Source organism: Schistocerca gregaria, chromosome 1 (genome assembly GCF_023897955.1).
Source record: "Schistocerca gregaria isolate iqSchGreg1 chromosome 1, iqSchGreg1.2, whole genome shotgun sequence".
NCBI classification, from domain to species: domain Eukaryota; kingdom Metazoa; phylum Arthropoda; class Insecta; order Orthoptera; family Acrididae; genus Schistocerca; species Schistocerca gregaria.
The window spans coordinates 711,428,557-711,451,931 of NC_064920.1; the positions used below are offsets into that span (position 1 = coordinate 711,428,557).

General features: G+C 44.5%; 1 protein-coding gene and 1 non-coding gene across 3 annotated transcripts in view; one reads left to right on the top strand and one right to left on the bottom strand.

Annotated features, from left to right (window-relative positions):
* The window catches only part of LOC126365939 (LON peptidase N-terminal domain and RING finger protein 3), a 173,042-nt gene that overhangs the window by 35,442 nt on the left and 114,225 nt on the right, over positions 1 to 23,375 (bottom strand). The gene's annotated exons all lie outside the window — the stretch shown is intronic.
* On the top strand, positions 22,162 to 22,236 carry Trnas-aga (transfer RNA serine (anticodon AGA)). The gene has a single exon. It is a non-coding gene; the product is annotated as a tRNA-Ser (tRNA).

Below are 23,375 nucleotides of genomic sequence, written 5' to 3' on the forward strand. Positions count from 1 at the left end.
GAACCTGTTGCCTTATCCATTTATCTCAAAGATTAATTCTTATTGTGATCACATTCTAAAGAATTAAATTCCTAATTAGCCGTGTACCACCACATAAGACATGTAAAAGTATTATCAGTTCTTTCGCAAGAAAGTAGATAAGAGTCGATTATAGCTTAAAAAGATACCCATAATGAAATTAATGATATTGTCGAGGATTCGGAATGTACGTATACTGTAAATATTTTTCTTATTTTTTGAAATTGCGTGACTAATCATTTATTTTAGTGTTGTATTGCTGCTAATACAGAGAAACTCTACGAAATCTGTTTTTGTGTCAATACTGAAATAAAATTAACATCGCAACAAATTTTAGAATTCTAATCCTGGATTAGCTAGTCAACCTAACTTAAAAATCAACTGCGGGCTCTAAAGTAGTGTTCGAAAACCCGGCGCAGATAGATTAGGACCGCCACGATGGGTTTTTCGACTCCCGATCTTCTGAAGCTGTCGATACACAGCAGAAAAAAATACCGACCTATTTTATGTATGCAGCTATCGATAGTCACAAATATTAAAGCTCTGCCTAGTATTCCATTTCAGTTTCACTCGAAGGAATGGTATCAAATTCCGTTGAGTGTGAGCGACTTGTTGCATGACCACGTATGTGAAGGACATTTAATTTGTCCATTCCATTCTCTGAATCCGATGATGATACCCTTCCTGAGAGAAATGCAACGACCTTTTCAAAACTGATTAAGAGCTGTTAGTGATGAATTTGATTAAAAAACTGCGCGCTTTTTAAGACTGGATCTGAAAGCATAGTCATACTGGCAGAGCAGGTAAATGTGTCTGCGCTTTTCCCTTAAGCCTCCTGTCAAAATCTTTCAAGAAGTGTAGTTCTCAAGCTGCTTACGAAATACATTTTTGAAGAGCACGCTTTCATTCTCTGCAGGAAAATTTCGATCCTTCACTCCGTTAGTTCTCTGAAAGCAGAGAACCTACGAAGTCAAAATTCGGCTGCGTGGCTGAAGCGCACGGTGTTCCTACCAGGTAGGTCGTACTCGTAATAGTTGTCGGTGTATTCCATTCCTTCTGGCTCTCGAGACCAGTGTTTTCGATACCACGGAGGTCTGAGGCCCCCGTACAGGCCAGGTACGGGCGGTGTGGCCAAGCGGTTCTAGGCGCTTCAGTCTGGAACCGCGCGACCGCTCCGGTCGCAGGTTCGAATCCAGTCTCGGGCATGGATGTGTGTGATGTCCTTAGGTTAGTTAGGTTTAAGTAGTTCTAAGTTCTAGGGGACTGATGACCTCATATGTTAAGTCCCATAGTGCTGAGAGCCATTTGAAGCACAGGCCAGGTACAGATGTGGTCTCTGGCAGCTGCGCCGTGTACGGCGAGGTGGCTGCACGGCAGGCGGCTGACATCAAAGGAGGCGCGAACACCGGCCTCCCGCTGGGGCTTTATTGCGACCGCAGACGGCAGACAGGCAACGGAGCCGCGACTAGGCCGGCCGCACTCGCGTGTACAGCGTCGAGTACCTACATCTATATCCGAGCTCTGAAATCCACCGACGCGTGTGACAGTGGGTACACTCTGTTCAACCACACGTTAAGCGTTTTTTCCCGTATGGAGCGCGACAAGAATGATTGCTTCAGCGCCTCTGAGCGCGCTGTAATTACTATAACTCTGAAACGTAGATGTCAAGCAGTACATTCCTGGATTCTTCACTTAATACTGGTTCTTCAAAGTATGCACGATGGGCGTTGAAGAAGTAACGCAAAACCTTTTTTCTCGGCCAGTTTCGGTTGAAAAAATGCGGGATATTCCCGCTTCAGGCCCTATAGTTTCATGTAGTTCCGACAGTTGGCGATGCTATACGTAGCCTCCAAACTGGCTTCAAATTCGTGTGAAACGGAAGTGCATTCCCAAAAGAGAGTTGCCATTTCCGGGGGAAAACCAGAGCATCACAGATACTCATAGCCGCTTGCAGAATGTCTACGGAAACCCAGCATGAACAAAAGCACGGTGAGTCGTTGGGCGAGGCGTCTGTCATCGTCACATCAACGTCGCGCTAACCTGTCTGATCTCCCGCGTGCCGGCCGGCCGCACATAGCTACGACTCCCGCAATGTTGGAACGTGCGGACACTCTCACTCACTCACTATCAAAAATCTCGCAGCAGCACTGGACGTCTCTGTTGGTAGCACTGACACATTCGTCGATCAGATGGGGTGCTTAAAGGTGTGTGCCCGCTGAGTTCCTCGCCACCTAACAGAAGACCATGAACACCAGCGAAGCACCATAGTGCTTGCACGTTACGAGGCTGATCGTGACATTTTTTGTCGAACTTGGTCACTGGCAATATGGGTTCATCACTTCGAAGCAGAAAGAAAACGGCAATCTATGGAGTGGCGCCACACCACCTCTCCTTCGAACAAGTAGTTCAAAGACGCACCCTCACCCGGTAAAGTCATGGCAACGGTTTTCTGGGACTTTGAAGAGACTATTCTGTTTGATATTCTCCGTCACGGTATAACGGTCAACTGTGAAGGAAACTGAGGAAAAGACTTCTGTGTGTTCCTTCTTCACCATAACAACGCAAAGTCTCACCCAAGTATGCGCTCTCAAAACCTCATTGGACTGTTCTTCCTCATCCAACCTACAGCCCGGCTTTCGCACCTTCCGACTTCCATCTGTTTTGCCCAATGATGGACGCACTCCGCGGGAAGTAGTACGTGGGTGATGGGGAGGTTATTGATGTAGCAAGATGTTGGCTCCGACGTCGACCAATAGAGTGGTAGCGTAACGCTGTCGTATTGAGAAGAGATTATGATGAAAAATAGGCTTCTGAAGTCAGGAAAGTGGGGAATAATACGATGTATTGGAATCCTGAATAAAAACAACCTGCGTTAAAAAAGTTGTGTTGCATTGCTTATTGAACGCCCCTTGTAAGCAGGCGAGACATTTGGCGTCATCTCCAAGTGTCTGCCAGTTCAATTTTTTCAGCACCTCCGTGATGTTCTCCATGGCACATAAAACCTGAGATCGTAAGTCCTGTCCTTTGTATATGTTCAGTATCACTTGTTGTCATGTTTCGTATGGGTCTCACACACTAGAGCAATATTCTAGGGTGGATAGCATGAGTGTTTTGTAAGAAAACTAGTTTGTACACTGATTGTGTGCTGTCAGTGAATAGAAATCTGCCGACTGCTTTACCTACGATTGAGCCTATGCGATCATTCCATCCCATGTCCCTACAATCGTTACAGCCAGTCATTTGCATGAGTAGAGTGGCTCCAATTAACTCACTGGTATTGTAGCCATGTGACACTACGTTTTTTGTAGTAATCAACTTTACATTTCTGAACATGTAAGGAATGTTACCAATCGTCTTACTATTTTGAAATTTTATTAAGTTCTGGCCCCATATTCGTGTACCTATTTTCAGACAGTACTTCTCAGCAGCTGAAAGCTGCTGCACAAAGTCTACGGTTACTACTAATATTGTCTCGGTTACTAATAATATTGTTTGGATTACAACTGATTTTGTCCATGTTACTAACAATATTGTGTGCCCTCAGTTGCGAATCCAAAAAAAAGACGAGATGTGGCATTTTACATATTTCCTTTTTCTTAATATTAAAATCCCAAGCTTTTTTGACACACTAAATGTAGGCTTATTGGTAAGTTATATTTGGAAGAGGGAGAGGCAGAAGAGACAGGGAAAATCTGTGACTCCTCGCAGAACCAAAACGTGGATCCGTACGTATGTATCTGCCACGCCATTAAAATACAACGCAGCTGTGGCGGGGAATGTCTTCACTTGAGCCACAAACTGCAGTCTGCCTCGCTAGAGAATACGTGGGCTCCACCGTCTCTCACGCTTGACTAGACTATTAGCTCTTTATCTTCTCAGAGAAACTCTCTCATTTTCTCTTCACGATGCTGAAACATAACATCATTACCTCCTGGCTCCTTTTTGCTTTTTCCTTAAGGTAGCCACTCTTACGATTGGTTGCAGGCAAAGTTTTTATTTTTCCCTATCTCAGAGTCTTCTGTCTCTTTCGGCCTCTCGCTGCCAATTAGGGCACCAAATATTCCCATTAATTAGCTGCTATATTTCGGTTCCGATTAATAAAAGGAAGGCATAATCCATAATGAACTGTTACTACCACCTTTGCACTTCGCGAAACTACAGCGTGCAAACCTGAGATGACACAGTTCGATACAAGGACGGCAGTTCGTGCTGTGAGAGAGTCAGGAGGCAGTCTGGGAGGGTACTTGCCTTGGCAAAACGGATCCAGTCACCTTTTACTGGACAAGCGGCGACGAGATAGCGCGCGGCGGTAACCGATTTTTCCTCTACGCACTACGCAGCTGTAGGTGCAAGCACCGAGAGGGTGAGGTCATCGATTGATGTGCTCAGAAGGCATCGTGTAGCTGCTATGTGTGTGCTGCTCGTCACTCGTCACACGTTGAGCAACATGTTGACTTCCCTAGAGGTAATCGGACGACGCGTTTTCCATTTTGCCACAAATTGGATCTTGCTATCGTTCAGCATATAACCACAGAACTGATAGTTTCCCATGGCAGTCGCAATAAGGAAAATTTATTTGAACTCGTTTCCGTGGTTGTCATTAGATTCCGAAGTCTGAAACAAAAAAATTCCTTTTTGTGAGATTTGAAGGGATGATCTTCCTCTCACAACAATGGATGCCTTCAAACATTTCTATTCATATTTAAGGGATCAATTTTTGACACGGATCCTGTTAGCCATATTATTAAAACTACATAGGTGTTAGGGTGGGAATGGTGGTGAAGCAAAGAATGAGACAGGAGAAACTTAAATCACGTGAGCGCTATAGCAGTAAGTCACTACCGTAACGCCACACGTAAACTCACTGGAAACAATTTCGATTTTCTTTTTTCTTTTTTTTTTCTCCCTCTCTCTCTGTCCTTCAGCCCGTTTCGTCGTGCACTCGACATTTTAATCATTGTTGGGTATGGCGGTGGTATAGGGTGCCCAGATGCCTTTGCTGTTGCCACTCCTCCTCTCCAGCTAACAGAGGTAGATAGTATTCATCTAGTCGAATGTGGCAAATCACCTTGGATTCAAGCCTGGGCCGGCGCGCCTCCCGAATCCCGGAAGCGCCATCTAACGCACCCAGCTATCCGGGCATATCTCCTTAAACATTTTTGATGTCCCAAAGATTTCTTAAACCATTCGTATGAATGCCGAGACGATTTCTTAAGCAACATTAGAATCGTTTCCTCTTTGATACTGCTCAAATACTGTCATTTACTGCGCTGTCGGCGAGACGATTTCAAAACCTGAAAGTCGACAAACAAGACAAGCGGCATCACTTGAGAAAGACCAGCGAGCAGCGTCCGTGCATCTGCGAGTACAAGCCCGGCAGCTTGATGGAGTCCTCTACTAGCGAGGGGTTTCGCCACGAAGCGATGCATCGGAGCACGCGGACGCTGAATGAATAATGCAAGAGCGTGGGCGACTACGGACGCTGATAGGCCGCTGGTCGCAGCCTCGGGCGTCTCACCATCCAGGGCGATAAACAGGCCACGGCAGGCGGACACAGCGACGAGCATACAGCCAAGACACGGAGCGCGCGCCCACGAAGAGCTATTTGTAATGCTTTCACGGCAAAGAATTTTTGTCACTAGTTTGTGGTGGGGTGGCCGGTAAGTCTTTATGTTCTCTTTACATAGGGTTCAAATGGCTCTGAGCACTATGGGACTTAACTTCTGAGGTCATCAGTCCCCTAGAAGTTAGAACTACTTAAACATAACTAACCTAAGGACATCGCACACATCCATGACCGATGCAGGATTCGAACCTGCGACCGTAGCGGTCACGCGGTTCCGGACTGTAGCGCCTAGAACCGCTCCGTCACAGCGGCCGGCTTTACACAGGGTTATTCAGCTGCTCCTACCCACGGGTCTTATGCAACCCGCGAAGCCTTCAAAAATCACGCGCGAATTTTAATGTTCTCTCGCTTTCTACGCGCAAACTGTTTCTCCTACATTAAAAAAGATCATCGTCATAGGAAATTTAACGTCGTTAAATTTTGTTCTGGGATACGTTTTGGCTGGAGGCTACGGTTTTAGAGTTATTTCAGAAAAACACTTTGAAGGTCAGTTTTGTATGTTTTTCTTGAATAATTCTAAAACTCCGGCCTCTGGCAAAAACGTATCCCAGTACAAAATTTAACTGCATTAAATTTCCTACAAAACCTTCCCCGTGGTCTTTGAATGTGTTGCAGGTTGCATAATTCCCATGAGTAGGGACCTGTAAACCACGGTGTAGTGTAAAATTAGAAATCAGGTAAGACGCACGAAGGAAGACTGCAGCGGTAACTATCCAAGCTAAGACGTCAGACTGCAGCACTGAATCCTCTGCAGAAGGAGCGACTCAAATGAAACCCGTTGACGACGCCAGTTGCTAACTGGTCGCTTGCGAATTACTTCCCTAGTTAAGTAGGGCACTGCGGACGACGCTATTGCAGGGTGGCCCACCAGTAAATCGCTGGCAACGCGTTACCAACCAGTCGGTGTCCACGGTGCCAAGTGATCTTAGTTGCGTCTTGTTCTCGAACATGTCTGTATTGGTTTAATTTGAAAAGGAACGAGCAGGTTGTACTGCAAGTGGAAAAACTACCACATTTTCTACAACTACAAGCTCTCGGACTGCCGCACGGGGGATCTGACAGAGAGAACATGGTGCGAAGTTGAAAAAGAAGTTCATGTGACAGGTAGGCAACGAACTGTACATGTATTGCTTAAAATAAATTTATCGATACGTCAGTGCTAGAAAACTTACACAGCAATCTAAATAGTACAGGAGGTGTTCTTTTCGGTGAATATCAGCGTCTGTGCTCTGTTACTGTGTAAAATCACGTTGTCTTGAGAAAACGAACAGTGAAAACTGCTGGAAAAGAACGGCGTTCCACTGCAATCTCATACTGCGACGCATCCAACGTCTGGATACTTGTAAAGTTTTGAAACAGCTTTGTTCTTAAATTCCTGGACTACTAACACCACGACAATTTAAAGGTGTGCAGAGTTGGATGCGTCGCAGTGTTAAAAATTATTGACGCAGTCTGCCTTCTGCACAGTGTTTAAGTGCTGCATATTTAGTTCCATTGGAAGGTTCCTGTTTTCGACGTTATGTCATAGGGATATGAAGAGGGAAACGGGGGGGGGGGGGGGGGGGGGGGGGGGGAGCACAACGTAAGCTAACGCCTGGAGCAATGTCAGCCTAACGTAGTACGTATATGACTTAATGTCTAAGAAACAGTTGTCCTTGGGCAAAACACCTGCAACGGAGGAGCACGACTATGATAGGAGTGCCAAGCAAAAATAATACGATCATAAAATTGTAAAATATTTTACATACTAATTTATATACTGTGCTTGCATTTTATAATGTGGAAATAATTTTGAGTTTGCTTTTACATTAGAGACATACTTCATTCCTTTCCCTCACCCACATTAGAGCCAGGTAAGTAAGTTACTAGGCAACAGCGAATAATTAGGTAGTTGAAGATAATATTTGGATAAGGAAAACTCTTAACAGCAACATTTTCGGTACTCGAATATGACCGTTACTGATTTAGCATCTTTAATTATTCTTCTGACAGAAGACAATTTTACATCCCTAGCACATATGCTGTAACTGTGAAAATGAGCTTCGTTATGTAACAGTCCTTGCGCTCACACTGATTTCCTTAAATATGCGAATCGTAAAGCACGGACACATGTCATCAGCGTATCAATGAATTCCTCATCTGGTTTCTTCCGCGAATAAAGCGTACGCTGTCAGAATGGAGAATTGCGTAGAGCAATAGCGCCAGGTGTGCGGTTCTGAGGCTGTCCTTGAGGTTCAATCCGACAGCTCAGCTGCCCGGGAGGGGGGGGAGTGAGGTTCACAGCTTAACAACTATCGTTCCGCGAATTACCTACAACCTTCTTTTAAACGGATTAATTAACGGAAAATTTTAGTATTTTCATTCACTTTGTAGTAGAAGTTAGGAAATTTCCAAATACATATAATCCGAGCGGAATCCGTCAGATATAAAGACTGCAGCTGCAAGGGTAGCGTATTAGATAGTTGCAAGAGAGAATACAGCGACGAACGCACAGATTAAGTACATTCAGTGATCAATCGTGCTCTATAGTGTACGTATTTCTGGACGTGATGATTATATTTAAGTTCATAACCAATCCTTACGTTGATTTGAACACCACATTGCTATTCTGCGAATGATCCTATTGGAGTAACTTTCTGTTGTTTGGCTCCGATTTTTAAATCAATTAGCTCCCACGACCAGTTTTGATAGACTATCCGTTTCATGAGGAATCCTAAGCATGTTCCAACATGGTGCTTTTGAAATATGCAAAGCACCTTCAAAATTCAACATTGCGATCTGTTGTGGGAAAGAATTCTAAGGCCGACCTTTGATTTATATGTCTCGCGCTTGCCTTAGCAAGCTCCTCAGCAACAGGAAATTGAATCGCTGCGGCACAGACGAATCAATCGCAGGTACCATTGCAACATGAAGTAGCCGGCGTTCTACAGTGATTGATGCCAATATTCGCAGCACTGCCGTCCCGAACCTCAATGCGAAGCTTCAAAAAAGAGCGCAAAAGACCACTCCGGCACTTAACTCGGCTGTTTATCGCCGTTACAAGGTCCCCTGAAATGTCACGGCATCTGCTGACCTACCTTCAGCAAATTGGCCTCACAAGAAGATTTCCTGAAGACGCCTTATGGTTTCACGGATGGCCAGGAATAGAGAAAAGTCCAAACCTGGTGAATAGACAATAAATAATCGAAGAACAGACATCAAAATATTAATTAAACGCCGGCCGGAGTGGCCGTGCGGTTCTAGGCGCTAAAGTCTGGAGCCGAGCGACCGCTGCGGTCGCAGGTTCGAATCCTGCCTCGGGAATGGATGGGTGTGATGTCCTCAGGTTAGTTAGGTTTAATTAGTTCTAAGTGACTGATGACCTCAGAAGTTAAGTCGTATAGTGCTCATAGCCATTTTTTGTTAATTAAACCATGACGCTAATGCGTCAACGAGACAGTATCTTTAAGAACTGTGACTGCCACGCCCCAGTTGTTCCCTCATTGGTTCTTTAGCATGAAACTCAGTGTGTCTCCCCTTTTTTATCTTACGTTTTGTGCTAACTTACATTCACGTATCCGGCGTGAAAGAGCTGCAGCTTAAATGCGAAATAATGAAGGGAGTCTATTAAATACGCCATTGAAAAAAAGTTTAGATAAAGAAAACGTTCACAGGAGACGTGCAGTATGCCAATAGTCCGTCGAGATAAAAAACTGACTCGCCAGAGATTCGTAAGAGTTTAGCAACGCTACACTCAGGCCCATTGTTCACGGATGAAGTACGTATCGTCGTGAAGCGTGAAGACAGTAGCAACAGCGCTCTATATCCAGAGAAATACGACTACAGCGGCGTACGCTTTGTGTTCTAGCGCGGTAAGTCAGATTCCAACTTCATTTGATTATGCTAATATAAATCTTACACACATTTCCCATGTCATTTCAGTTGGGTGCAGGGATGATTGGTTCAAATGGCTCTGAGCGTTATGGAACTTAACGTCTAAGGTCATCAGTCCCCTAGAACTAACAACTACTTAAACCTAACTAACCTAAGGACATCACACACATCCATGCCCGAGGCAGGATTCGAACCTGCGACCGTAGCGGTCACGCGGTTCCAGACTGCAGCGCCTAGAAACGCACGGCCACTCCGGCCGGCTTCAAGAATTAGCCTAGTTTATTTTTCAGAACGAGTTGTGTAGAATTATATACGGAAATCGACTATTGACATTAAGAAAGATATCTTGTACGCCATGTCATGAACATTTGCCATCGCTACGAGGGCTTATTTCAATTTAATACACTGCAGCGATTTCTACTGTCCGTTTAGCATCACATATGCCTCGTACCAAAAGTTTCATGGTAAACACGATGCCTGGTAAGACCTATGAGTATAGTCAGAGCAACATATCCGCATCAGAGAAGAAAATCATTCTCGTTGATGGCGCAATCGCGGTTTCGGTGTCTAGAAAAGAGTGTGTTGGTTGAACGGTGATGATCAGACTGCTGGTTTTTCCCTCTGGCTGAGCTGAGAGGAGACGGTGGCCGCCGTGTGTGTGCGCTGGCTGAGCGCGCCTGCAGAAACTCGGCTCGTGCCGCTGCTGCTGCCGCCCTTGAAGAACAGCCTCTCCAGCGCCACGCCAAGGACCGCAGAGCCGCAGTATTCCGGTTCACCTGCGCAGCGCACTACTTTGCGCAATGCGAACTGCAGGAACTCGCTTCTACTCTGGCGATGATTTCTGAATTGTTTCCAGAAGGCGACATTCCTTTCCGCAGAAGCTGTATTTAGTTTCGCCAGTGAGATTGGAAGTAGGCTGTATAGGTTTTTTTTTATTGGTAACGCCACGTAGCGCTCTGTGTGAAAAATCACTGGCTGTGCTGTGTGCAGTCTGTGGTTGGTTTTGCATTGTTGGGCAGCTGGATTTTAACGGCGCGTAGCGTTGCGCAGTTGGAGGTGAGCCGCCAGCAGTGGTGGATGTGGGGAGAGAGACGGCGGAATTTTGAGAGCGGACGATCTGGACGTGTGTCCATCAGGAAGCGTAAATTTGTAATATCATGGACTATGACCTTGAACACTATTAAGGTAAACACATTGTTTGTTCTTCATCAAAATCTTTCATTTGCTAACTATGCCTATCAGTAGTTAGTGCCCTCAGTAGTTTGAATCTTTTATTTAACTGCCAGTAGTGGCGCTCGCTGTATTGCAGTAGTTGGAGTAACGAAGATTTTTGTGAGGTAAGTGATTTGTGAAACGTATAGGTTAATGTTAGTCAGGGCCATTCTCTTGTAGGGATTATTAAAAGTCAGATTGCGTTGCGCTAAAAATAGTGTGTGTCAGGTTAGTGATGATCAGAATAAGTAAAGAGAGTAATGTCTGAGTGCGTTCAGTTCTGCTCAGCTGTTTGAAAATCAAATAACATAAGGTGTTTATCAGCACAGTAATTCATTAATTTTTCTAAGCGGACGTTTCAAGATCAGTTTCACTACTTCCGGGCTCATGTTTCTTCCTTCAGCCTTCTGTGGTACTTCAAGAAGTCCCTGACGTTTTGGGACCAAATTACGAAAAATTATGAGCCCTATTTATTTTCAGTTTCTTTCGTTCACTCACTTGAGTCTCAGTGCTATAAGCGTGTATGAAATAGAAAAAACTGGCTGGTTTGTATCACAAGAGGAATCTTGATTAACTACTACAGGTTGACAGACTCAGAACCACACGTGGCAATGGAAAAGTGGATTGATTTGGGTTTCAAGTAATCTAATTACATCAAGTGAACGTATGCCCTTTTCTTAACTGTATCCGACTTACGGCTGCCTGAAAATCACAAGCGTCAGACGCATGTCCTTTATCACTCGCATTCTATGTGACTCGATCTTTTTTGTGGCGTTGGCTTTAGAGCGAAGTGTACAAGAGGAGAGTGGACACATAGGAGGAACTCTTCGCTCGTGCTCAGGTAAAGGGCCGTACGAACAAGTTCAGATCAGCAAAACAGCGGCTGTACAGAGGAGCTGCAAACTGCATTGCAGTTGACGGTGCACGTTTTGAACATCTTTTGTCAGCAAATGTACACAATTAAACAAAACATTAGATCACACTGTTTCATCTACTGTCACATCTATTTGTCCTGTTCCCCACAGTTTTATTTAATCTCCTCCGAAACTGTTAACGACAGCTCATATATTCATACGATCTGATTTGTTCAGGTTCACTAATACTATCGAAGCTCAGAGCATATGCCTTTCTTGCCGACTCACCCTGTGTACTACCAGTCTCCTTCCTTTACTTAGCGTTAACCCCGTCTACTTATGTAAAGAAGGGTAGTCGTGTGCGCCACCTGTCTGTGAATCGTGTAAACTTTATTCTGTGTGTAATCGTATTTTAACGGTCTGTTTATCAAATTTTCCGAGACGGAATTCGGGAAAAAGCCCAGAATTTGTCTAAACGGTGGTGAACAAACTACTTAAAAACCACACACTGGCTTACCTCTGCACCTGTCATTGTCTGTAATCCGTCGTGCTAATTCGATCCAGATATGACTCACCGATCTATCTCGCTAGCTACCGCGATGCGCGTTACGCTATAGAAGTTGGTTAACTAGGTGTTATCAGTATAGATATAAATCTCATGGCCACTACAAACTAAATGGGATCGAGATAAATAGTTCTGTAGTTTTTCCACAAAGCTTTTGTTTTCTTGAGATTTAGGATAAAATTTAGTAGCCTTGTTACTAGTACACCTACACTGCAAACAAAGATGTTCTGAGGGCAGTCTTGTCAGAAAACGAAGTTGAAATTAATCGTTAGTAACTCTTAGATTTTCCCCCTTTAGTTTTGTCCAATTATGGTCACTTGAATGTTCCAGTTTTTTATCATTTGTATTTTCTTGACTTTCAGTCCTCTTTCTTTTTTCACTCTGTTTGTTTCTTGTTTCTTCAGATAACTCCCAGATTACTGTAACATCGTCTTCGTTTGTTATGTTTTTGTACCAGAAAATATGCTATGGACCCAGAAAGTGCGTCATATGAAAAGAAATTGTTTGTGGAAGATGCGCTGAATGGAGTGCTACAGCAATGATAACAATATTTCCCCGAGTACCCAAAACTGAAACAGTTTAAATATATTAAAAAGTTTTTTTCTAATTGTTAGTCGAAATTCCACCTAATAAATTAAGCGTTCTTTAGGACGTATGTCAAAAGTATCGTACAGATCCCAAAATAGTCCTAAAATTCTTAAAGCATCAAAATGAACTGGTTCTTTCTTAATCTGATCGAAAAGTCACTCAAAGCTCCTCGTCTTCGACCCACTGGGAATACGAATCTCATTGTTTATGTAGATCGAATTTCGAACACGGCTGACGGAACTGAAGATAAGTGATCCACATATTGGTGCGAGCGTTACGATTTGATGCCACTGGCGCTGTTTATTTATTCGAGTAGCTTCTCATTTGGACGTCTAAAGGCCGTTACAGAGATTAACATCGCACGTGCGGAGTGGAATCGCACACAAGGTCTGCGAGTCACTGGCTAGGGACGCTAAAACACACCTCACACGGATCAAGTTTCGCCATAAGTTTGGCTGTCGACGCGCTTGCCTTGGCTGTTGGCTAGCTGGCAGCGGCTTTGGCTAACGAAGTTGTCACATTGTTTTAGGTCTGGGAAAACTGTTTGCTCCCAAAACGCTTGTCTCAAATGCGGTTGTCCGTCGTAATAAATGGAAGTTTTCGCGGCATCTAAAACCGATTCCTCCCTATATGCGTCAAAGTAATACTGATTTCTTTACTCCACTGTGAAGTCATCCGTGCTCAATAAAGGGTAAAAACTGAAGTGCCAACCGAGGTCATTAAAGGCATAGCTGCGTTGGGAGCATGTTAACTGTAGCACCACTAAGCTGTGACGTCAGACGCTGGCACGGCTCGTGGTTGTGTTCAGAGAATATTACGAGGAATACAGACACGGAGCTGATACCCGGAAACAGGAGAAACTCCCTGCAAGCAAGTTGGCTAGCAGTCAACGGCGCCTTCTTGTGAGCCGTCGTACGAGTCATTAAATGCAGTAACAGCAAAATCTTTCTCAGTTTTGAGACGGGCTCGACCGACTAGGCGACGCCTAAGGCCGGTATTCCGCGACACGCCTAACGTGTACAAGTCAGGTGTGGATGGCCTGCCACCTAGCGTCAGAACGGGTGAAGCTGCGATTTCAGCAGACGGGTTATCCGCCGGTGAGCAATACTAAACGTTCTATTCTGCCATGGATCAGCGCATACGCAGCAGAAGAAGAAGTGTATGCGAGCATGGGCAGAACTCAGCATTTCGAGTGGCTTACTCGTTGTTTTCAAGTGTGTTCAACAGACGAGAAACTCGTGAACTCTTGAGGACTTTTGGCTACTGAGTGAGACATTCTACACATTTTTCAGCGACTATTTTTATAATTACAATAATAAAACAACTGAAAATAGTGTTTTTTGAATAGCCGTTCAGAAAATCAGTATATCTAATGATAGCTTCTTATGGCGGAAATGGAATGAAACAAAGAAAGTACAAGCGTGCTTATTGAGGCATACAGCAAGGAAAGGCGAAACTTCCTGGCAGATTAAAACTGTGTGCCGGACCGAGAATCGAACTCGGGACCTTCGCCTTTCGCGGGCAAGTGCTCTACCAACTGAGCTACACAAGCACGACGCACGCCCCGTCCTCATAGCTTTACTTCTGACAGTACCTCGTCTCCTACCTTCCAGACTTTACAGAAGCTCTCCTGCGGACCTTGCAGAACTAGCACTCCTGAAAGAAACGATATTGCGGAGACATGGCTTAGCCACAGCCTTGGGGATGTTTCCAGAATGAGATATTCACTCTGCAGCGGAGTGTGCGCTGATATGAAACTTCCTGGCAGAAGGAAAGCTGTGAGGACAGGGCCTGAGTCGTGCTCGGGTAGCTCAGATGGCAGAGCACTTGCCCGCGAAAGGCAAACGTCCCGAGTTCGAGTCTCGGTCCGGCACACAGTTTTAATCTGCCAGTAAATTTCATATCAAAGCACACTCCGCTGCAGAGTGAAAATCTCATTCAGCAAGGAAAGGTGTCTATATGAACCTCTAGATAGGTTGTGCCATAATAAGATCGTCTGAACATGTTTAATTCTGAGTTTATATGTTTTACGTAAATTGATTATAATATTACTTTCGATATGTGTACAGAACAGCCACAAGAGTCAGAGCAGTTGTACCGGCCGTGACCAGTGAGGACCGTAAAAGCCGTTTTGCGTCTTTGCTGTAACACTATTGTGAAATAGCTTCCCTCATTACTGCTGGCACGTGCGCGGATCCCGTCATGTACGATCGACAAGTCGGTCCCTGAATTCCTTACGTCCTTCATAAACAGGGAGTGTATGTCTCTGCCTTCACCTCTTCTTCCCAGTCAGGGCCGGACCCAAGTCCTAACTCCTGGCGTTACGGAGGCTCCTAACAACTATAGCTGCTACTATCATGACAAATGCAGAAAATGCTGTGTAACGTAAACAATCATTTGCTTGTACCAGCATGACATAAAACGAACACTCTAGCCTATTCTGTATAATCATATTTTCTCTGCCTCGTGATGACTGGGTGTTGTGTGCTGTCCTTAGGTTAGTTAGGTTTAAGTAGTTTTAAGTTCTAGGGGACTGATGACCATAGATGTTAAGTCCCGTAGTGCTCAGAGCCATCTGAACCATTTTTTCGTATAATCATAACAATTTCATTACAGCTGCACAAGATAACAATAACTGAATAATAAATACGCAGCTAGACCTTTGAGAAGTTTCAAAATCAGCAAATAGCAATTTCATAAAAATATCAACTTTCACAGCCCGCGACGTCACCGACGCAAGTAAGGCTGTGTTTCCGAATATTTACCCCTGTGTCGCTGGTGCAGGCTTAAAAATTAAGTTTCTCGAGTAATACGGCTCACGAAAAAGTCGGCTGTTCCAGACTTGTACTCGGGGCACTGGTGCAGACTTATATAGGACAGGTGTGGCGTGTAATACCGGCTTAGCGAAGTCTGGAACATGCAGGTGGGCCGGTGGGTGATCGCCAGCCGCCACTTGCTACAGGGGCAGGCGGGCGGCGGTCTACGACCCGGACGTCCCGCGGAGAAAGCTCGAGCGGAGCGCAGGCGCGAAATGACGTAAGGCGGCTCAGTTCCCAAGGTCCCTGGCTGCTCCCGTCCCTTCCCGGCAGCCGCTACGCGCGTGCCCGATTGGCTGCAATTCTCCCCCCCCCCCCCCCACTTGTTAGCCGGCGCAGCCGCTGCAGAGTCCCATTGCTATGGCAACCAGCCGGTGTTCAGCATTAACAGCCCATTGCGGCGCACTCGCACAGCTCACAGCTGTTAGATGAGTTGCAAGTGAGTCGACTTAAACAATGTGACAATAGGTTTTCAATTGTGTCTGAACCCACGCCGTCTGCAGTGTTTCCACCAGTGTGGGCGGCACAGGACTAACGAGGCGATACAAATTTTCCGACAGGTATTAATGACGCCTAGCTTTTCCAGGTCCGAGTAATACGTGTGCTTGCCATTCACAGACACTTGTAGAGATGATGCAATGGTCATTTTATCGCTCCCAGGGTATCTCGGGCGATGAATGCGTAACCATACCAAGCGTAGGGACTGTTTCCACACAGATTAATAGTCCTAAGGAATAGCACAAAAACATTGGCCACACATTTTCTGTATGCAGTGCTGTATAACAGCAATACATTCAAAGAATGACACTATGGAACCTCCAAAAACTGCGGAAATCTATATTCCTTCACAGACAACTACTTTCGCCTCGTATTTCATGGCCCCTTCATTATTTTCGAAGGAGATTTTTAGAAGCGGGTCCGTGGTTGATATTCATTTTTAATTATAAATTTTATTTCATTTATTGACGCGAAAATATCTACATGCTCGCCAGCCGAACATTCTTTTGTGACACAATACCATCGGATATGAATCGCTAATAACTATGAAACTAATAATGCGTAAACAGTGGTTGATCCTATAACGGACACATCGCGTCTGTACACGTTTAAGAGCACTATTTGTTTTGCCTGTGACGTTATCGTACAAGTGTAGGCACATTCACGTGACTGTTACAAATTAGCTTTGCCTAAAATTATAAATTGGTATAGCGTGGAAACGCGTTTAGCTGTTATAGTGATTCGGGTGTCACTGTGAGGAGGGGCTCTAAAGGATGATCGTGGGTCAGCATCATATATTTGTCTTACAGAACGCTTTTGAGCAATGAACACTTTTAAAGATGACCAAAACTTTGCAATGATTCTAAGTGCAAATGTGGCTCAACTAAGTTGCTTTACGAGTTCCAAATGTTCTTTTTCCAGTTTAAATTCTCATCAGTAAGGATAGCTAAGAATTTTTAAGTTTCCACCATATTTATTACTTCCTCGCCATGTGTTCCACTCGTCATTGGTGTAGTACCACTAGATATGCAGAACTGACGGGTGTTGTTTCTTTTTAAAATTGAGAGTGAGATCATTCGCAGAAATGAATAGAAGATAAATCAATGGGGAAAGTTGAAAACTGATTTATTTCATTGCTCACTAACAGCCTTTGCTTGTGTTTCATTTGATTCGTATATATTTTAGGCTGCAGGATTCGTTCGGACGTATCCAAAAGGACATTATATATATATATATATATATATATATATATATATATATATATATATATATATTTGCAGTAAACCAGTCAATGACACAGTTAAGAACGTAGTTTACCATTTCTTCTGTTGCTGTATGAATGCTTGGATTGATTACAATAATAGTGCCATACGTAAGAAGAAGTAACTTAGCTTATTGTACATTACACGGAAGATCGTTTACATACAGGATGCTTGGAAATTCCCGTTAAAAATTTCTAGGGCTTGTAGAGTGGAGTAATTGCATAACATTTTGAACAGAAACCTTTGTCTGGAAGCACGCCGTTTCCATCCTAAGACGGTTCCAATTCAGATGTTTACTTAGCTCGTCCACTTCTGCTTGAAGAATTGCATTAAGCGTGGCGCAAAAGTTATTGAATAATTTCGAAAGGAAACAAAAAAAACATCCATTCGTATTGACACTTAAAAACTTCGTGCTTACATGATTCCAAAACAAAAAGTAACCCAGCATGCTGTACGTACAGAACAGTACTGATGCAGTACAACAGCAATTCGATGTGCTTGAGTGATAAATGGATGTTTCGTTATGTGTCCTTCGGATTGTTACCTAATAATTGAACTGCGTCACGCTTAATGCCTCAGGCAGAAGTGGATGAGTTAAACGTCTGAATTGAAATCGTCGTAGAACGGAAACGGTACGTTTCTGGACACGGGTTTCCATTCAGAATATTATGTAGTCACTCCTCTCTACAACTCTTAGAAGTTTGTAACGGGAATTTCTGAACTCTCTGTGTTGGAGGAATAATAGCGGACCTAAGATTAAGGCTTGGGCAACTCCCTCACGTGAGTTTTCCCAGTCAGACTACTCTACCCATTACATTGGTCGAATTACGAGGTACAACTTTCTGTATTCCTTTGGTTAGATATGATATTATCCATTACTTGCCTACATTGTCAATTCCACAAACCCACTGTCTATCTAGGAGAATGCAGAGATTCACGGTCGGATGCTTTCTAGGTAGCAGAAAATACCAATGGGCGCTATTTTGTTATTTAATTGTTTGTAAAATATGATGAGTGAACGTGCAAATGGCATTCGCAGTACAGCAACTCTTTTGAAATCCAATGTGGGAAAATGTCGCTACTGTTGTATTAAGCATTAACAGTCTACAGTGTTGCCTTATTTGTAAAGAGCAACGTTATTCCCGCTGAACGGTTTGTCAAAGCGACAGGTTTTCTGCCCGCCAGCTGATGACCCGCAGTCTGAGGTCCGGGCAGCGGCGACAGCACAAAGTGGCGCTGATGCGGCGCCCCTGGTCGTTGGCGCGTCCCGCAGTTTGCCGCTGTGCGAGGCGCTGGCCATACAGGCGAGACATTCGCGCGCCGGCCTCGGCCCTTACGTAAGCAGCAGGAAAACCGCGTGCGAAATTGGGGACCTGCCCTGCCGCCCCACCCCGCCTCGGCTTTCTAGCAGCTGTTCGGCTGCCACACCGCAAACACTGCTCGTCCGTTCAGCGAACGGCACTCATCGCCGTGCGCAACGAAACATTTGTAGGACAAAAATTACCTCTTTAAATCGCGCACATTTTCACCGTGAGCAAGTTATACTCGATCTCCACGTTTTCGCTTTTTTTGTTTTGTTTTGCTTCTCCAAGTGCAGATGACCGTTTTCTTGGTGACACTGGGATTCCTGTTTCAACCTTCCTCGGCCAGTTTCATTCGTGGACCGAGAAAGGTGGAAGGAAGGGTCGGGCACCTCGCAACTAATTCCGGGTAAGGACTAAGTCATATCGTTAAATACCACGCCTTGTCCTTTGGCTAAACATTCCCGGCATAGACCCAAATTCCACATACTGCTACCTGTGTGTTTCTCGAATACGGAGAAGCCGGAACTTGACTAGAGTGGCAATGGTTGTTACATAAGCGCAGAGAGGACTTCCCAGTTTGCGGGGTATTAATCACAGGGTGAATAACGTTAACTGTAACCTGATACTTTGATGACGTAGGTATCTGTTCGAATTCATCGCCGAAAGCAAGGTATACCAGTATCCAGCCGTATTATTTTGCTGATACAAAGTGCAGTAGCTGACTAAACACAAAACGTGTACAGTTTCACGCTTCACGAGACTAACAACGTTAGTATCAATCGACTGTAGAATTAACACGTCACGGTTATTGCACCGCTTCTCGAGTCAAGGTTCAAATAGTGCATCAGATTAAATTCGTACATGAAAAACCTCGACTTCGCTGCTTACTGGAGAGCAGATTTCTAAAAAATGTTCAAATGTGCGTGAAATCTTATGGGGACTTAACTGCTAAGGTCATCAGTCCCTAAGCTTACACACTACTTAACCTAAATTATCCTAAGAGCAAACTCTCACACCCATAACCGAGGAAGGACTCGAACCTCCGCCGGGACCAGCCGCACAGTCCATGACTGCAACGCCTTTGACCGCTCGGCTAATACCGCGCGGCAGCAGATTTCTCCTGTTTCGCTTCAGTAATGAGAAGTGTACAGAGGTACTATAAAAGATTCATTCGTTTTCAAAGTTCTACTTTTTTCAACGTATTACGTGGACAAATTGATTGAGTCATGACGAGAACCGTAAACTCATCGAGTTTGTACTATGCCCACCAATAGGAGTTACCAGTGCTGTATCTTGATAAAATGGCGACACAGTAAGAAAAGAGTATTGTATGTTGGAATATGCGAGACCTTCCTTTTATGAGGAAAGGTTAATCACCGCAGTGTTAATGTGAAGCACTGAAAATCCTCACTAAATTGTGGCGCATGAACGATATTCACCGAGGGTTGATGTTTTTTGAATCTCAAAGACGAAGCTATATGGGCCGTTTTTATTCCGCGAGAACGCTGTCACGGGTACTTCTAGGCTTGATGTGTTCCAGTTGTGGTTGTTTCTATAAATGCCTTCTGATACCGAGAATTTAATCTTCCAACAAGACGGGGCACCCTCTCATTGGAACATCGATGTTCGTCGCCACCTTAACGACGAACTTCTGCATGGCTGGTTTCGGCGTAGTGGTGAAGATGATGTGGCTCTGTTCCCTTGGCCCCCGGGTCGCCTGACCTAATGCCTTGTAACTTTTTCCTTTGGGTGTTCATTGAGGACCTGTTGATGTACCGTCACTGCCAATAACACTGAAACAGCTCACAGAAGATATAATGCTACTGCGATGATCATTGCTAGGATCCTGCTACATAAGGCATGGAACGAACTTGACTATCGCTTGGATCCTTCTGTGACTCGAGGAACGCACACAGGAAATTTGTACAGGGCAAAACGCAAACTTCGAGACTTTACCGTTCTATTCATGCATCATTCACATTTATAAATGTAATACTTCGGGAAATGTATAGCTTTCAAAACGAATGAATCATTTAGAGTAAGCCAATCCTATAACTGAGACGTATAAAGCGACTTTAATGAAGACTATGTCATGTCTTTGCAGAAGTTGTTAGTTATGCGATAAATTGCATTTCTTAGTTAGAGACGGGTGGCTGGCCGTAACCGTGTCAAAGAAAAACACTCATTACACCGTTCAGTTATACATGTCGTCTGTTCACTACGCTCGTATAACCAGTTTATAGCGCGCCCAACCAAATTAGAAACTTGACAGAACACTAAGATGAGCGATTACGGTAAGCATTGCTGCATAACGAAACTTGTGTGCCGAAGGCCTGTCTCTGCGAGAGAATTAGTACTCGTCATGTAAAGCAAAAGAGATTACGCTTTCAGGTGCTTAGTAATGTTGGGTGAAACCTGTATCGAACCCACTCGCCGAATTAACCACAACAATTAACGTAGACTAACCAGTCTATCTACGAATGTATGGTCCTGCGTCGATGTGACTGAATGACATGTTCTCAGTGTTCCAGTACAAGCAAGCGGCATTTGGCCGAGGGCTTTTCGACCAATGTCGTGTAGCAACTGACAGTTGGTTATGACTGGAAAAAGGCCATGTGAACTTCATCTTTGATAGTGTGAAACAAGTCTCATCTTCTGCAAGTTCTTTGCTTCCCATATTTCGGGAGGAGGTAATATAGACCAAAACAAGAACAAGTATCCAGTAAACAGGGGCTCCAATGTGCAGAACCTTAAGAGCTATGAGTGCTTGCTCATCTTTGCCAGTGAGAAGCGCATTTCACAGCTCTCAAGATACTTTTAGAGCCCATTTAGAACCTGTTTCGGCTGGTTCCCCTTCTCTGTCTTCGTAACACACCACAGAAACAAATAAAAGCTGATGTAGCATTTCAGTCTCTTAAATGAAACAGGAATAACATCAGGAACAGTATGGAACTCTGTCGATCTGGAGTGTTTAGTGCTCTATCTTGGAGTCTTTCTAAAACTTACAATCATTTTCATGTCAAACTATTTCCAGTATTTGGCGGTCCTCATCTTCAATGCCCAACGCTGTATCAGATATCACGTGGTTCACCAAGGAGATCCGAAAATTGTTTGGCAGCCAGTATCAGCTATTTAGCATTACTCGGGGTGCACCAGGAGGAGGCAAGCTACCGTTGCACATCGAAATTTTAAAGAAATAGAAGCCTTCTTAACATCCGATCTGGGAACATGCTTTCGGAAGTGGAGACTGCAAGCAAGCCCTACCGAGATGGCTTGCTTTCATATGCGCAACAGAGCGGAAAATAGACAACTCTAGGTCCATATTGGTGACAAACTACTTCATCACAATCATCACACAAAACATCTAGAGGTTATACTGGACCCGATGCTGTCCTACAAGAAGCATCTGGCAAACACCGATGCGGATACCAATCAGGAAGAACATCCTACTAAAGAAACTCCCTGGCAGATTAAAACTGTGTGCCGGACCGAGACTCGAACTCGGGACCTTTGCCTTTCGCGCTGTGAGGACGGGGCGTGAGTCGTGCTTGGGTAGCTCAGTTGGTAGAGCACTTGCCCGAGAAAGGCAAAGGTCCCGAGTTCGAGTCTCGGTCCGGCACACAGTTTTAATCTGCCAGGAAGTTTCATATTAGCGCACACTCCGCTGCAGAGTGAAAATCTCATTCCGGATACTATTAAAGCTCCGCTGTTGAAACTCTTGCGCATTCCGCACTTGGAGTCGCCACCTCTACTGCGGAATGTGGTGCTTGTGTATAGCTCAACAGCGCACGCAGATGACACTCGACCCACAGCTGAACAACGCAATGAGAATTATCAGTGGTACAGAAGATTAGCATTCCTCGAATGGCCGCTCACACTGAACCGCATTCCGCCCCTGGAGTTCGACGAAAAGCAGCTCTTCACCTCGAGTTTAAACGCATACAACGCAACCTGCAACTCCCTATCCGTCAAGACGCGGTTATCCTGAAAGAAACCAACTTCTATTGAGAAAACTAGCCATGGAACTGCACACGTCTATCTAACTCAACAGAGTGATGGGAAAGAGACTGGACAGGTTTGCCCTCCACATTGGCACAACTTGCCCCGCATAAGAAAGAGACCACCTGCATTTGACCACTCGCGTGCGACATGGACAACGATTAACAGAATACGGAATAATGACGGCAGAAGTGCGGGATCTTTTCATAGATGAGGGTAAGACTCCATCTCCAAAATGCGATTGTGTTGCAGGCAGACATATCGATCGGCACATTGTCAAAAAGTTCGTCGTGCAACTTTCGATGATTTCCTGATGGCAACGAACAACGCAATTGATTGTATTAAAAATTTAAATGTCTGTTTGTAAATAACGCGTATATTCTTTCAATTTTACTTGTTACTGTGCTTAAAAACCATACGATAAATATATAAATAATAAGTCGAGCAACAGTTGTCACTCTGGACGAAGGGGGCAACAGCGAAGCAACTAATATCAGCATTGCCGAATTACTTTCATAAACACGCAGTTTTAAAATGAAGTGTACAATGTGACGAAGTTGATAGGGCCTCTACGTACAGGAAATGTATTCGCAGTTGTTTTATGAACCACCTTCGGCTTTGTATTAGAATGACGACGTTAAAAATTTGTGCCGGACCGGAACGCTAACACGTCTTTACGCGAGACGTCGCCTTGTCAGCTTCGGCAATCGGAGCACGAATCACGGCCAGACCCAATGTCCATATGTCGCCGTCCTTGGGT